Raw genomic sequence first — 16,409 nt, 5'->3', positions numbered from 1 at the left:
ATGGCCTCTTGCACTCAAAGACAAAGGGAAAATGAAAACCAGAAGTGTTTCTTTGCCCATGCAGACACTAGCCTTTCCATCCTGACAGTCCTTCCTACTATCACCTGGAATTGAAACAACATCCCCCACATCTCTTTTTTGAACTTATTCATGCATGAATAATAATAATGAGAATTTTTCTGTAAATCTTATTTCTGCATGGAAACGATCTGATAACCAGAGCTTTTTTCTCTAAAACAATCCAGCGAATTTGCATTGCTTATCTATGTACTATCTATCTCAAATATCAATACATCTGGCAAAATAAGATAGAAAAAGTATTTACAGACATTTTTGGACATTGATTACTTCTGGTCAAGTGGGAAAGAATCCCTAAGCTGCAATCATGAAATTCTTTTATCACTTTCTCTGATTTAGCCAGTGTTACTAAAAGGGAAATAAGACACAGGCTTTTGATAGCAGCTGCCAATTTAAGAATGATAATACGGTTTATTTTTCTTGGCTAAGATCAAAGACCCGCATTTCAGGATTATCTCCAGCTCATCAAGTATAATTAACAGTTTTGGATAGCCACAGTATTATATAGCAATATTGTCTTCCTGCAAGGAATTTCATTGTTTTGACACGTGCCACAGGTTGTTAATAGATTGCCTGATTACCATTTATTTTTTTTATTGGCTTATGATGACCACAGAAAACTATACAGCAGCACCATAAAAACTTTAAATCCTATCCCATGTATCTGCACTCATACGAAAATTATATTGGAAAGCATTGGTGAAACTAAGATTACAAAATAAAGCAGGGGACAATTTCAGTGAAAGCCTGCAGGTTTCACAGCTCTGCCCATTTCAACCCCCTGAAGACATCCACGGGTTTCCTGCTGTGGGACACAGGCACTCACCTGCAGCTCAGCACTGCCTGCTCATGCCTGCGCACACCTTCAGGCTGGAACCAAGGAAATCCTCAGCAAAGACATCAGTACACTTTTGTTATGATGACTTTCATAAAGAAGCATCAAATATTTCTTCACGAGAAATACTGCAAGTCCCTTTGACACTAGCCCTTATTTTAAATGTTTAGATTTGTGCTTCATTCAGGCGTGCTGTCACTCCCAAAAAGATTTTTATTCTTTTGCTTTTCATTCTGAGGAACACAGTGATTTCTGCCTTGTTTACTGACTGTAGGCACAGCAATACTCCTGCACCTTCAGGGAAACAGCAAATCCATCTCTTTCACACCCTACTTCTATCAAGCTCATTCACCTTACAAGGTATTTATTGCAAGCAGCTCTTCCAAAAATGGAGATTAACAGAGCCTGCAACCCAGGACACCTCAGTAAGCCAGTACTTTTCATCTCCTGAAGGTGTAGGTAGACACAGAGCTGGAACATCTTTTCCAGAGCTGTGTGATGCTATCTCATCTGTGTTCCTTTACTGACAGCTTTCATCACTAGTTAAAAGGAAACTGCAATAGGAAAAGCAATTTTTCTGATTTCTCTGTTGATCAGAGATGCTTCATGCAAGCCTGATGCGGTAGAAACAATATCAGCTTTAGAATGACAGTCATTAGAGCAGAATCCTTTCACTGATGAAATCCCACAGTCCTGATTCATACAACACTGACACTGGAGGACACAGTAGTTTAGATGAGAGCGCATTAAAAATGACTAAGTTAAGGTCTCAGAAATAGCAAAGAGTGACAAGTATGAAAAAAAGAAGTTGCAGAAACTGCTTCAGTTTGGCACTTTGGCATAAAGTATGACAACACACAAGCTGGCTGTGCAGTTCCAGAAGCAGAAGAAAGCCGTCAACCAAGACTTGTTCTCATCTGCTCTGAAAGTCCACTGGGACAAGGCCACTTTTCTCTGACGTGCTTCCAGAAGTATCACTTCTGAGCACTGTGCCAGGGAGTTACAAGATACTGTTTGTGTGTACAGAGGAGAAAAAGACGTCTGTCTGGAAACAGACTTGGTGAAGGAGAAGCAGCATTTCCAGAGTACTTCAGAAAGAACTGAGCACTGCCCCAAGAGCTTCAGAGCGGCAGGCTGTCACAGTGTGCCAACCAGCTCAGCTGTGAGTTGGCACTGAAGCTGCACCACAGGGAGAACAAAGCCCCCTGTGCACCCTTGGAGAGCCAAGGGTTGGAGATTCATGAACCTTGAGCTCCTTTCCAACCCGGGCCATGCTGTGATTCTGGGATTCTCACCTTTGCCTCATCTGGCAGAGGGAGGCAGCTCTTTCTCTTGTCTCCCTATGGCTGTCAGGTCACCAGGGCCAGTGTCACACAGGGAACTGCAAACACTGTGTGTGCTGTGCCCTGCCCATGGCAGCACAGAGGCAGCTGCCAGCAGCTGATGCCCACAAGGACAGCCAGCCTGGACTTCCTTTGATTCCTTCCCTTTGGATCAGCGTCCTTCAGGAAGGCGGAACATCTCTCCAGCTGAGCAGCAGAGGACAGCAGGGCTTCGTTGTCTGGGCATGTTCTCTTCTGGCCCTCTGGCCCTCACAGACACAGGAGGAGGACACAGAGGCTGCTGTAACACAGCCAGCCCTGCCTCTCAGGTCAGCTCTCAGGCCATCCTCTCTCCCCTCAGCAGCAGCTCACTGTTCTGCACTCCTCTGGCCTGGGCTGGCAGAGGTGTGCAGCAGTTCTGCTGATCTCCCAGTGCTGGCCATGTCTGCAGTGCCTGTGTGAAAGACACAGGAAGCTGCCAGCATTGCACTGCTCTGCTGTGCCCCTGCCATCACCGAGTTTGCTGTCAGCAGCTGCTGCTACACGTCCATTCAGGCACAGGCCTTTCCTTCCTGGCCCTCTTTCCCCCCCTCTCTCCTCTGCTCTCTCTCGTGCTCCCCTTTGGCCTGGGCTGGCTGAGCAGTGCAGGCCTTGTTGTTGCTCCCTGGGCCAACTACGTCACGGTTCCCCGTGACTCTGCCAGCTGCTCTGACACAGCGACTGCGTCCTCAGTGTGGATTCCAGAATGCGACAGACGTCCAGAGAAGACTTCCAGGGCTGATTGGAACATGCTGCCATCAAGAACTGCCATGGCTCAGGCCCCCTGGGAATCTGCTCACAGCGAAAGCTGCTGTCACTCTGTGTGGGCACAGCCTTGTCTGTGTAGGCCTGCTCACACTGCAGCCCCTGTCTGCACCAGAACCGTGCCGATCCACCTTCTCTTGGCCTCCTTGCCTGCATGGAAAAGGGCAGCTTGGGCTGAAGTCCCTCAACTTTCAGATGGCCGAGTGAAGTCTCTGAGCCCTGGTGACCCAGCAGGGACAGAGAGGTGATTGTTCCCCTCTACTCTGCTCTTGTGAGGCCCCATCTGGAATACTGCGTCCAGGTCTGGAGCCCCCAGTACAAGAAAGACAGGGAGCTGCTGGAGAGGGTCCAGAGGAGGGCCACGAAGATGATCAGGGGACAGGAGCACCTCCCCTGTGATAACAGGCTGAGGCAGCTGGGCTTGTTCAGCCTGGAGAAAAGAAGGCTGCGGGGTGACCTCATTGCAGCCTTTCAGTACCTAAAGGGAACCTACAAACAGGAGGGAAATCAACTCTTTGAAAGGGTGACAGCAGGACAAGGGGAAATGGTTTTAAGCTGAGGGAAGGGAGATTTAGGTTGGACGTCAGGGGAAATTCTTTACGGAGAGAGTGGTGAGGTACTGGAACAGGATGCCCAGGGAGGTTGTGGATGCCCCGTCCCTGGAGGTGTTCAAGGCCAGATTGGATGGGGCCCTGGGCAGCCTGGTCTAGCTTTAGGTGGAATGGTTGGTGGCCCTGCGTGTGGCAGGGGGGTTGGAGATTCATGATCCTTGAGGTCCCTTCCAACCCTGGCAATTCTGTGATTCTGTGATTCTGTGACCCACTCAGCTCTTCAGCCTGCTGACCTGGTCTGCTTGGGCTGTCTTAAAGGGCAGAGGGCACGTTATCCTAATGTCCCCACATACATCCCTCTTAGCATACTGTAGGCCAGTTCCTAAAAGGACACCTGCACAATCTCTCTGAATGTTAATCAACATGTAGTTAGTTTTCACTGGTGATTCGCTATGTGTTTAGTCAGAGGTGCAATGGTTCTAATGGTGAGAGAAAGACATTCCCAGTTGTCATCAGGTGGAACACACTTCAGACTGGAATCCTCAAGCAGACTGCAGTCAAGCTTTCTTAATTATTCATTGTTGTTATCAATTCAGACGCATCTCTTAATTCCTGCTTGAATGAACATTCTGTAATAATCTGCTGAGACAGTGCAAGGCTTGACAATGAGACTATAGTTTATGAAAGCAGCACTTTTTACTTCCTTTACAAGTTCTTATCTGAATGCTAAAGACAACATCAATTCACTTCTCACTGGGTTGAACGTTTTAAATATTTGGTAAACATAATGGTTCTAATTCTGACATTTAATATGAAAATATTAAAATTCCTTGTAAGTACTTTTTTGTTAGAATGCCAGATGCTAACGGGATGAAGTGGCACAAGAAAGCAAAATGTCTCTGCTGATGGCAGGAAGGACTGTAAGGATGGAAAGGCTGGTGTTTGCCATGGGCAGGGAAACACGTCTGGTTTTCTTGTTCCCTTTGTCTTTGAGTGCCAGAAAAATAGAGGAGAGCGTGCCCTCACCTTGGACCCCTCCTGCCCTCTGCTGCTGAGATGGAGAAATGTCCCACCTCCTACAAGGACATCAGGACAAAGGTAAGTAATCAAAATATTTCCAGGCTGGCTGTACTTGTGGGCATCTGTTGCTGGAAAATTTAATGGCAGTAAACTGCCCAGATAATGACAGAATGAGGGTGACAATAGAATGGTACATAATCACAGTGCAATGAAAAAAGTATGCAGGGTGCAGGAAGGGAGGTGTGGACATTCTGAGTTGCAACTCTTTATTTGCTCCAGAAAGCTCTATCAGAATGGAAGACTGAAGGAAATACTTTGAGTGTTTTTTTAATGTGACTGGATAAAAGATCCATGTGGCAATTTGAATAACTGAGTGGTAAAGGGACATAGATACCTCACTGTTTCATGGAACCTTTCAATTAAGCACCTGAGCACTGTGTACAGGACTTGGGAATATAAGTATTAGAGGATCATGGAATATCTGTATTTGGAAGGGACCTCGAGGATCATGTATTCCACCTCCTGGTTCCACACCGGACCTCCTATGGGTCAAGCCCTGTGTCTGAGAGCATTGTGCAAATGCTCTTTGGCCTGTGTCAGCTCAGTGCCAAACCACTGCCCTGGGGAGCCAGTGCCAAATTCCATGTATCTAGTTCATCCTACAGAATGATGCCAAGAACAGTTATAGAGATCGACTTACAAACAAAATTCTTGTCTTGAATTAATGGTACACTCACCATTTAAAAAAAAAAAAAAAGAAAAGAAAAAAGAAAGAAAGAAAAAAAAAAAGAAAAAAAAAAGAAAAAAAAAAGAAAAAAAAATCAAAGCCACATTCTTACGCTGGCATTTTACAGTATTGTCAGATTTTTGTAATTCTGTTTTGTCATATAAGATTCTCTCATCATGAAATAATGACCAAATTCTCTTTTCAGATCTAAACATACAAATGTTAAAGGCAACAGTGCTGTTCAAGAGTACATTACCAGCTCAAACACTGCTTTGGCTGTAAAACTAAGGTAGTAAGGAATTTTATCAAGGAGTTAGAAGAAAACATGTAAGTGTAGATTGAAAAGCAACCTGTATTGTTACTTAGAGTTTGATATAGTGTAATCCAATGCACAGTACTTGTAACGTGTGTTTTACAAAATGCTTTGCAATGTAGGCATCTATTAAGATAAATGCTGCAAGTTCTAATATGTCCATGACCTTTTCAAACTGTTCCTTACTCCTACACATCACTACGAGTAGTTCTTCTGTCCGGAAGGATCACCTGAGTAATTAACCTGTGACCTTAAGTTTGGAATTAAATGCATACAGTGGAAGTAAGAGCTGTGGGTTATTTTGCTCTTTCAGTGTTGAACAGCCGAGGAGTTTTGTTTTGGAGGGTGGATGGTGATGGGACAAGTGGGGAATGGCTTTAAACTGAGACGGGGGGTGTTGAGGTTTAGGTTGGATGTGAGGAGGAAGTTTTTCAGCCAGAGGGTGGTGAGGCACTGGAACAGGTTGCCCAGGGAGGCTATGGATGCCCCATCCCTGCAGGCATCCAAGGCCAGGCTGGATGTGGCTCTGGGCAGCCTGGGCTGCTGGTTGTCAGGTTAGAAACCCAACATGACTTTATTGCAGCCCTGGGTGCAGGGGGATCACTGCTCCTAGCATGCACACAGAAGAGCTGGAGCACACAGGTGATGTACATTCCACTTGTGAACATTCCTGCAATTCCAGAGAGCATGCGCCTGTTCCAATCACTGCTGCACAGATTAAAAACTGATTGCAGATGAGCTGTTTTGGTATGGGGTTCTTGCCAACGGTCTGCAGTGGCTGTGTGATTCCTCGGGGAGTTGCTCTCCAGCCCAAAGGTCATGTCCTAAGTCGACCAGATCCCGTTTGTGTCCAGAAATGGCTGACAACAGATCAGCTGCTGGTCAAGTTTCTAACATCACACTGGCCTTGCTCCAGTGTCTGTGTCATCAGCCCCAGCACATACGGTGCACCTCTTCAAGGCTTGGGAACACTGAGACTCTGCACTTGGGCTCCAGACATCCTGCTGCACCAAGAGGTTATTCTAGCTTTGGTATCTTGCAACTTTGTATATAACTACATCACTGTAACCATAAATGTCTAGGAGCATGGAGATGGAGAAATTCATCTTCCTGTAATTCTCTGTACTGCAGCCCCGTGGTTGTCAACACCTAATGCAATATTGAAATTTCAGTTGAGAAATTGAAAGCTGTCCCTAACAAAAAAACATCTGCATTTGTTATTGAAATCACACTGAGGATCAATAAATCCAAATGCTTCTAGCATAACCACGATTACAGGCAGTGTTTAGACAAGCTCTTACAGGAAAACCATGAACACAAGGCTAAAGAGAGACTAAGTGATGCACTCTGCAGGAATACTCATGGAAGTCTTCACAGTGCAGGAGTCTGATCTGATTACAGATGCTGTGCTTTAAGTACCCCTTATCATATCTTTTTTTTCACTGTTGTGCAGGGGTTGGACTCAGTGATCTCTGGAGGCTGGAGATGCTGTTTGCTAATGGAAGATGGAGAGAGGAAAAGCAAGTGAAAGGCATGCTGTGCATAGCCACCACATGGCATCTGCACCATTTCCCCCTGCACCAAGGAGGAGCAGCTCACAAGCTTGGCCTGGGCCAGGGAAGGGAGCAGACAAACATCTGGACCGACCCCAAACGAGCTGGTTCTGCAGGTTGGGTGTCTTCTGCTGCTTGTCTCACATCCTGCTGCTCAGCGGTAGATTTGTTCCTGCTCAGTGCTAACAGGAAACTCACACAGCATTTCTGTTTCAGCTGTGCCAACGCTTTGATCCCTTGCTGCTTGGATGGGGCGTTTGAAGAAGGATGCCTGTGCTGATGTCCAGCCAGGCTTTGGGGATGAGTCTCCACACCAGGGTCCGTCTGACAGGACTGAGGGTTGGGGATCCAGCCAGGTCGAGTCCAGTGTGCTTTGCTCTTGTTCTTAGTGCTTGTTTTTGCTCAGGAGGGCAGGAGGTGAACCTCGTGAACCAATGCCTGCAGACGGGGTTTGCAGAGAAAGAGGTCCTGCAGGCCTTGTGTGACAGCCACGGAGCTGCAGCGAGGCTGTATCAGTGTAAAACACCAGAGATCCACGGAGGTGTGAAGGGGAGCTGTGGGCTGCAGTCACGCAGGAAGGGATGTGCATGCTCGGGGTTTGGTTGTTGTGTGTGTGTTAAGTGACTGTGATACCACTGCTGGGTCAGTGTGAGTGTACGGAACAAGTGTGACAGCCTTTTTGATGGAGCCCTGTGAAAGGAGTCCTCTGGACTTGAGATCCAACTGTCAGCCTGTGGGCATCATCCAGGAGTTGGGGTAGGGGATGAGGCAAGGGAAGTTGGGCTGAGAAAGGGATGAAGCAGTCTGGCAGCAGTTCTGTGTTTCTCCCATCTCCTGCTTTATTTCCTTCCAGGTGAAATAGATGGGTGCTGCAACATGCCCTTGAATGTAACAAAACCCACTCTAGTGTGGATTTGACATGGGCCCAGCACTGCAAGGTACGCTGCTGGGAGGAAGCGTCCATCTGGCTGAGGGCAGGAAGGCCCTCCAGAGGGATGCACTGAGGCCAGTTGTGCGAGGCTCAACAAGAGCAAGCGCCAGGTCCTGCGCTTTGGTCATGACGACCCCGTGCCAGCTTCTCCAGGATTTGGCTGGGGTAGAATTCCAAGCAGCCCCTGATTCCAGAACGTTGGGCTGGGCTGTTGGAATCTTCTGCCCTTGTGACTGGTCTTGCCTCCCCACCCTGTGCGTCGTGGTGGAGCAGCCTGGTGGCCCTCAGTGATGTCATAAGGGCTAGAATGAGGGGAGGAGCAGTGCGTGCTGCGTCCCTTCATTGGAGCGCTGGAGCTCTGACTGAGCAGCTCGCTTGTTGCACTTGTGCACCGACTGCGTCCCTTTGTCTTCACACCGTCCTGTGCAGCACCTTGTAGGTAAGCTGAGACAGTGTGGGAGAGACGGGGGGACAGTGAGTGCTGAGAACTGCTGGCTGGCGGAGCTCATAGGATCACATTCTCTCCATCAGCAGAGGGGTGGCCATGAGGGACAGGGAGGTGATCGTCCCCCCCTGCTCTGCTCTTGTGAGGCCCCAGCTGCACTACAGTGTCCAGAAAGACAGGGAGCTGTTGGAGAGGGTCCAGAGGCGAGCCACAGAGATGATCAGGGGACTGGAGCACCTCCCCTGCAAAGACAGGCTGAGGGAGCTGGGCTTGTTCAGCCTGGAGAAAAGAAGGCTGTGGGGTGACCTCATGGCAGCCTTCAGTACCTAAAGGGAGCCTAAAAAGAGGAGGGGAATCAACTCTTTGAAAGGGTAGATAACAGCAGAACAAGGGGAAATGGTTTTAAGTTGAAAACTTAAGTTTTTAAGTTGGGGGAGGGCAGATTTTGGTTTTTCCCTCGTAGTCTTTGCTAAACCGTGGAAGCAAACTGACCTGCTCTTTCTCTCTCCTCTCTCCACCCTCTGCCTGCTTCCCTGCTGCAGCTTTTGCTCGTGGAAGATCAGAGCAAAGTGACAAGGAACGGCTGCGGATTCGTGAGATTTGTCTCCCTCGTTCTGATCTCTTGCCAGGTACCTGCCATGCTTTGTCCCCCCACATGCTTTAGCAGCCCGTGACGCCCCGTGTTTAGTAACACAGCCTCATCCAGCTTTGATGGGACGCTGGTCACGTGTGGGTTTTCTCCACGTGCTCTGCAGCTCAGCCCTCAGAAGGATGCTGTCTGTGGTGCTGTGACCAGCTGGTCTTAAGTAAACCAGTCCCTTAGGCCAAGAGTCCCAGCCCCAGCTTGTGCAGAGCTGCACAGCATCACCAGGGACACCAGCAGGCGTGCTTGGGCTGTGTGAGTGTGCCCGACAGCTGTAGGGAGCACAGCAGAGATGTGAACAGAGAACATAAAAGTGTGTTTCTTTTCAGTTCCAGCTTGTCACACCTACGCTGATGGCTGTGGCGTGCAGCGAGATCAGCTGTGGGCCTGACCTGGCATGGACAGAGGTAGAGTATGAAGCTCTGATTGGTCTTTGTTCCCTGACTGCAGCCAGCAGAGTGAGCCGCAGATGTGCTCTCCTGCTTTCCAAGAGAGCTCCTCTGTGGCAAGACAGCAGTGCAAGAGTGGCAAGTTTATAAAAGTACCAGAGCCATCTCGGCTGTGGGGTTTGTCCTCTACTGACTTTTCCCTTGAAATGGCTGCAGAAACAACAATCATTCTCTGCTCTGTTTGGCCTCGCTGTTGGTTGGACTGCTCAAGAGAGCTGCTTGGTGCTTGCAATGGCACTGTTTGCACCTTGTAACTGCAGCCGTAGCTTTGGTTTCCCTCTTCACGGTCTCCTAGCATCTTAAACAGTCAGCCTTCCTGCACAAAGAGCGCAGGAAAGGATGGGGCAAAATGGACAAGGCCACCTGTCTGCGTCAGTGCCATTGCTGATTAGCCTGGGTGGGGAGAGTTGCATCTTTGCTGGCGTGTGCCTGCTGCACACCAGGGAGAGAAACAGCCATTATTAGACTTGCAGTTCCTTCTGAAGTGCCCATGATAAGGACCGAGTGCATTTCCTGCAGCTTTCTCTGCAGATGTGCTCCTCACCTTGAAATCCTCCTTGTTGGTTCCCAGCTCCTCACCGTGGCCTGTGCTCTCTGTTTCAGACTGAGAACAAGGGGAAGCCCCTGCTGGACCATGAGGTGGCACCTGTGAATGTTCCAGCTATTGCTGCTGCCCATGCTATTAAGAGACACGTTGCCCAGGCAGCGGATGAACTCTCCTTTGAGGTAAGCAGTTCAAGGCGTTCCTTGTTGCTCAATTTTACAATGGCAAATGCCTTCAGAGCTGCACTGGTGCAAGTGCTTTAATGCTCGGCGATGTTTGGCAGTGCAGAAGAATGCAGACATTTGAGCTGTGCTTTCCTCCCAGCTGTGCTGAAGCTGGGATTGATGTTGCAATCTCTTGCAGGTGGGAGACATCGTGTGTGTCATCGACATGCCACCAAAGGAGCTGACCCCCTGGTGGAGAGGCAAGCTCGGCTTCCAGGTAGGCACAAGCTTCAGATTGGAGAGTGCAACTTCAGTAGAGGCAGGAATCTCAGCTTAAAGCTGCTCTGCCTGCACAGTATGCCTAAAGGACATAAACAGTTTCCCTGTGTCGGTGTCAGAGGACCTTGCCTTTGGCTGCAAATGTTGAAAAATTATTACCTTTATGCTGTGAACTATGGCGATTTTCTGCTGGATAGTCTTATGGAACGTCAGGCAAGCACGTTCCGAGGGAAATGTTATCTGGCTTTTGGTTTAACAGTTCAGATCTGAGAAGTGCTGCATGCAATAGTTGGCCTCTCTTTTCTTCTTGTTACAGGTTGGATTTTTCCCAGGGGAGTGTGTGGAACTCATTAATAAGAACATTCCTGAGGCACTCATCAACTCTGTGCCAAAGCCAGGTATGGATGTTACATTTCATGGTGTGGGGAAGCAAAATGAAGTCTTTTTTGGGGTGTGTTCCATGTTTAGTACCTCCTTTATCCATGCCACATTGTCCTCTGGGTTGATGATTCTTCATGCACGCCATGGGGCAGGGATTTGGCCCAATCCTCCTGTGTTTATGATTGGACTTGGGGAAACTATAGAATCTTCATAGAATGGCTTTGGATGGAAGGGACCTCAGGGATCATCATGCTCCAACCCTCCCGCCTCAGGATGGTCTCCCAGCCCCCACATTTAATGTGAGACTAGATCAGGCTGCCCAGGGCCCCATCCAACCTGGCCTTGGGCTCCTCCAGAGATGGGGAAAATCCCTTTTTGTATGTACTGGTTGGTAATGTTCTTCCCGTTCTGACGTTCTCTGTAGAATGTGCTGTGCTCGGCCTCGTCCAACGGAGCCAGACCTGAAATGACCTGGTTTCTTCCTTTTGTTGTGCAGTGCCCAAGAAACGCAGCAAGATCCTCACCTTCCTTCGTTCCTTGGTGAAGGCCCGCCCAAAGAAACCGACCGAGCGGGAGGTGGAGAAGGAAAGGGTGTTTGGCGGTGACCTGGGAGAGCATCTTCTCCACTCCGGTCGTGATGGTAAGGAGCTGCCCATTCCTGAGATCTTCCTCTGCTGGGCATCTAAAGAAGATGAAAGGGAGCTCGTATCTAGCAGGGGGCAGGCTGATAGCCGTGGAGACACGTGTAATGGGAGTTGATGGCTGAAGGATCAAGTGAGGCGGATGCTCCTAAGAGACAAGCACATCTGTATTTGCTTCAGCCAAGCCTGGCTGGGCTTAGTGGATGGGATGTGACTCCCGGGAGCACAGCCTGCAGCACGATTGAATCAGGAGCTCCACTGACGGCTGGCACGTGTTCTTCAGTCCCCCAGGTCCTCCAGAGCTGCGCTGAGTTCATTGAGCAGCACGGCGTGGTGCAGGGGATATACCGCCTGTCCGGCGTCGCGTCCAACATCCAGAGACTGCGGTAAGAGTGCTGCGACTGACACAGCCTGAGTGCATCTGGTGTGGCTTTGGGCTTGCCTTCCTCTCGCTCAACCGGGTTTGCGTCCCTCTCTCCAGGCAGGAATTTGAGTCGGAGCAGATTCCTGAGCTCACCGTCCGTGACATTCACAGCGTGAGCTCCCTCTGCAAGATGTACTTCAGGGAGCTCCCGAACCCTCTGCTCACCCACCAGCTGTACGGCACGTTCTCGGTAAGCACAAGGCCACGTCTTTCATTTCCCTCTTCCTGGGCCTCTTGGCAGATGGCTGCAGCAGTGCCCCAGCTCGGAGGCCCTTTTGCTGTCAGCCCCACGAGGTTTACTCGCAGTGCTGTACTAGCCTGATTGGTGTCTCGCTCCCTTTCTGCACTACTCCAGGATGCTGTTGGTGCCGCTACAGAGGAGGAGCGGCTGCTCAGAATGCAGGACGTCATCCAGCAGCTGCCCGCTCCTCACTACAGGTCAGTGCTGCCCTCAGCCTGCTGAGCTCAGCCCTGCTGCATTGCAGAGGGCAACGATGCGGTTCCAGGCTCTGTCTCACGCCGGCAACACGATGCCTGTGTATGCTGAAGGGTTGAAGGCTCCATGGGCTTACTTTATGGGGTCAGTTCCTGGGCACGGGGGCACGCTTGGTGCAGCTGATGGCTGCGGCTGTGCTGTGCTGGGGCTTGGTGCTGCAGCGTGGCACTCAGTCAAGTTGGATCTACTTCATCTTCGGTGACAGTAGCAATCACAAGAAGTAGCATGAATGGAGGTTTGCTTTCTGAATTGCAGCACGGCATGCTCGTTGGTGCTGAACGTTTGCCTCTCTTGTTTTCCAGGACACTGGAGTTCCTGATGAGACACTTGGCGTGTCTGGCTGGGAGCTCTAGTATAACCAATATGCATGCCAAGAACCTAGCCATTGTGTGGGCTCCAAACCTCTTAAGGTAAACTTCTGGTTCTGTTTCAACACAACGCTTCATCTGTTCTCCAGTAAAAAAAAAAAAACAGTCCTCCCTTTTTCTCCATCAAATGTGCTCTTCTCCTGTAAAATCTGTGGCTGACAGCAGAGCAGGAGCCTGGGCTGTTCTCCATCCCCACGGGCACAATGTCTAGGTGACAATTTCTGCAGTCTTGTTGAGATGGGACTGACGTGTCCTTGATCATCCAGGGGAATTTCTGCAGTGGCATCACTGATTGCCCACTGCGGAAGTCTCCAGAGCCTCAGCTGACAGCTTTTGGCTGCAACAATTCAGACTCGGGGAAACGGTCTTGGAGAAATGACTTCTAAAATCTGCCTTTTCTACAGATCACAGCAGAACGAGTCTGCCTGCGCCAGCGGAAGAGCTGCCTGCATGGAGCTGCAGACACAGTCAGATGTGGTGGAATTCATCATCAACCACACAGACGTCCTCTTCGGCTCCAAATCCAGAGCAGACATTGCAAATGCAGCAGGTGAGTGTCTTCCTCCATTAGCTTTATCTTGACCTGACACCTTGACCAAATGCAGGCCTTCTCCGGGACCTTTGAGATACTCTTTTACCATCAAGGGGACAGCAGACCTCTCGCTTCCATTAGGGTATGGCATCCTGTTGCTGGATGCTGAGAATGTCCAAGCCCAAAATTTACAAGGAGGAAACTGTCATTATTATGGTTTGCATGCAGGAGAAGCTTGATGCAAGCGTTGCAGCAAAGCTTTCTCAGTTCCCTGCCCCCATTTCCTTGGGTTTTTCCTTGCCTATTTTGATACAGTAAGCTGCTCTTAATGATGACCGTTTCCTTTGCCATAAACACACCTCTGCCCACATGGTTATTTTGGGCTCCTCTTCTTCCAGTGGCTCGGATAAGCAAGCCTGAGAAAAATACAGCACCTCCTCCAGAACTGTGGTGGCTGTGCTGCTGCTTTCTGATCCTCGCTCTTACCTGTGGTTTTCCCTGACAGGGCACAATTCTCTCCCAGGGCCCAAGTCTGTGGGGGTCTCTTCTGCTGCCACAAAGCTGCTCAGCCTGGAGGAGGCACAGGCACAGAGGCGAGGCCACAGCAGCTCTCCCCCTGTGACAGAGAGCAGCAGGGACATTGAAGTGGAAGAAAGCCCTGCAGCTGGGCAGGGCATATTCCACACCGTCATCGACTTTCCATCTGACAGGTAAAGAGGACTTTCTTTTCCAGCACCTAGCATCATTGTTTGGGTGGGTTTTTCTGTTTTTCTGCAGAAACCATGCAGTGCTAGGAACAAGCAACTGCTGCCAAGAGCTCAGTGCAGCTCTTCCCTCACCCTGCACCACGCACGACTCACAGCGTTGGCTGTTTTCTCTCTCCAGGCAAAATCCACCGAGCAAGAGTGAGGAATCACCACCTAGCAGTTGGTGTTGCTGCTTCAGGCTCAGAAAGCCATCCTCTGGGAGCAAACGCCAACTGCAGCGCAATGCCAGACAGCCCTCAGAAACAGCAGTGGTAGTCCTGGCAGGTAAGGGTGCAAATGCAGCTTCCAAATCCCTGCTTTTCAGGAGCATAGAATTCAAGCTTGCTCTGCACTTGTATCTCTTTCTGGCGTTCCAGCCCCTGCCCAACATCTTCAGTTCACCCCTGATCAAGAACCACTGTCGTAATTCAGCTTGTGAAAGTTTGACACAAACCCCTGTGTATCCTTTCTAGGTGAATCGAGCCCTTGCCAACCCACAAGATCCAGGGCAAGTAGCGAGGATGCTCTCTGTGCTTCCATCAGTGGAGAGCTCTTAGGAAGCACAAATTGCTGCAGTTCCAACAGCAGCCTTACACATGACAACAGTGATGGAGAGAAGGAGCTCATTCAAGTTCATGCCCTAATTACACCTGGCTCTGCTGAAGTTGCTGACCTGGGCCTGCCAGACACCACAGTCACCAGCCTGGATTGTAACCAGGAGTCTCTGCAGTGCAGGCCATCCCAAGAGCAGTGTGAGTGCCCCAACAGCAGCACCTCCATGCAGGAGCAGGTCAGCATCAGTGAGGAGGAGCAGAGCCTCTTGCAGGAGGACTTTCAATCAGGCCTCCAGTCCCAGGCACCGGACAGCAGCACTGAGAGCTCTGAGCCACTCTCTCCATGACAAGACAGGATGAGTCCCATCTTCATCATGGACCTCTCACACCCTCCTGTCTTTTATACAGTAATAAAAGCACACTTGTGCGCAATCAACGCCTTGACTGCCTCCAGAGTCTTCATTCACACGGACTGGGATGAATGCAGCACACAGCAAGGCACCTCAGCTAGCCATGCTGTGGCCGTGGGGTGCGTGCAGCACAGCTCTAGGGTTGTTCCTGTTTTGTCTGGCTTTGGGATGTCTGCAGGGGGAGCTCTGCTACCATTTGGCATGGTAGCAAATAATCTCTCGCATCCTGGATGCTGCTCATGATACTCCCAAGCTTCCTGGCTGTGGCTTTGTGACGCTTTTCAGGGCTTTCTGATGCATTTCCATGCCTTGGCTGTTGCTTAACACCTCCCTCCTCCCATCATGTCCTTTCCTGGCTCCCATCTACGAACTGGCCCTGCAGATCATCTCCAGACCTGTCATCAGCACACTGCGGCAGGAGAAGCTCCCCCTGGCCAACGTCAGGCAGTACTGCTTGGTCTGCAGCTCAGTGGCCATTTCCCTTTTAGGCGGCTCCTGCAGAAGAATCAAGCAGCAGAACCTTTTGCTCACCCTGCAGCACACAAATGCTGCAAAAGCAGAAACAACCTGGGAATCTCTCGGTCTGCAAGACTTCACAGACACTCACCGACTGTGTCTGATGGCTCCCTCCCATCCTTGATTTCCTTCTCCCCTTCTCCTCATCGGATCCCACTGCTGAGCCATGATCAAGCTGCCCAGTGTGGCAGAGCATCGTGCAGAGCCGTGCTGGCACCTCCTCCCCTTCCTCTCCTGCAGCTCAGCGTGCAACCTGAGGAAGGTTTTTTCTGAGAAAGTGACCAGCTCTTTTCCATCCCTTTGCCCCTACAAACAGTTGTCCAGAGGATCTTGTCCAAGAATTCCTGGAACAGCCTGCAGCTGGCTCTCCTGAAGTTCAGGCTCCTGCCTTTGCTTCCTGCCAGGCCCGCATTCCTTGAGATCACCAACTCAAGGAGGGCATGGTCACTGCAGCCCTGACCGCCTCCTGTCGTAACCCCTGGTGTGCACCATGTCCAGCAATGCTTCCCTTCTGCTTGCTGTGCCCAATGCCTGCACCACAGAGTGATTCTCACTGCACTCCAGGAGTCTGTCAGATTGCTTGCAGCCAGCCATGCTGATTTCCCAGACTGACTGGAATCCCCCATCAGGATGAGAGTCAGTGAGTGCGATGCTTCTGCTGGCTGCAGTAAGCAGCTCCCACC

General features: G+C 50.1%; 1 protein-coding gene and 1 long non-coding RNA gene across 2 annotated transcripts in view; one reads left to right on the top strand and one right to left on the bottom strand.

The window, feature by feature from the left end:
- Positions 1-16,409, bottom strand: part of LOC149912559 (rho GTPase-activating protein 32-like) — a 490,746-nt gene that overhangs the window by 229,776 nt on the left and 244,561 nt on the right. The gene's annotated exons all lie outside the window — the stretch shown is intronic.
- LOC149912569 (uncharacterized) lies at positions 10,975-12,061 on the top strand. The gene is made up of 3 exons (XR_016461651.1): positions 10,975-11,056; positions 11,536-11,679; positions 11,964-12,061. It is a non-coding gene; the product is annotated as an uncharacterized LOC149912569 (long non-coding RNA).

This window comes from Phasianus colchicus, chromosome Z, assembly GCF_987193195.1.
Source record: "Phasianus colchicus chromosome Z, bPhaCol1.hap1.1, whole genome shotgun sequence".
Lineage (NCBI taxonomy): Eukaryota > Metazoa > Chordata > Aves > Galliformes > Phasianidae > Phasianus > Phasianus colchicus.
The sequence above is the reverse complement of the archived record's forward strand: the minus strand, read 5'-3'. Positions and strand labels throughout refer to the sequence as shown.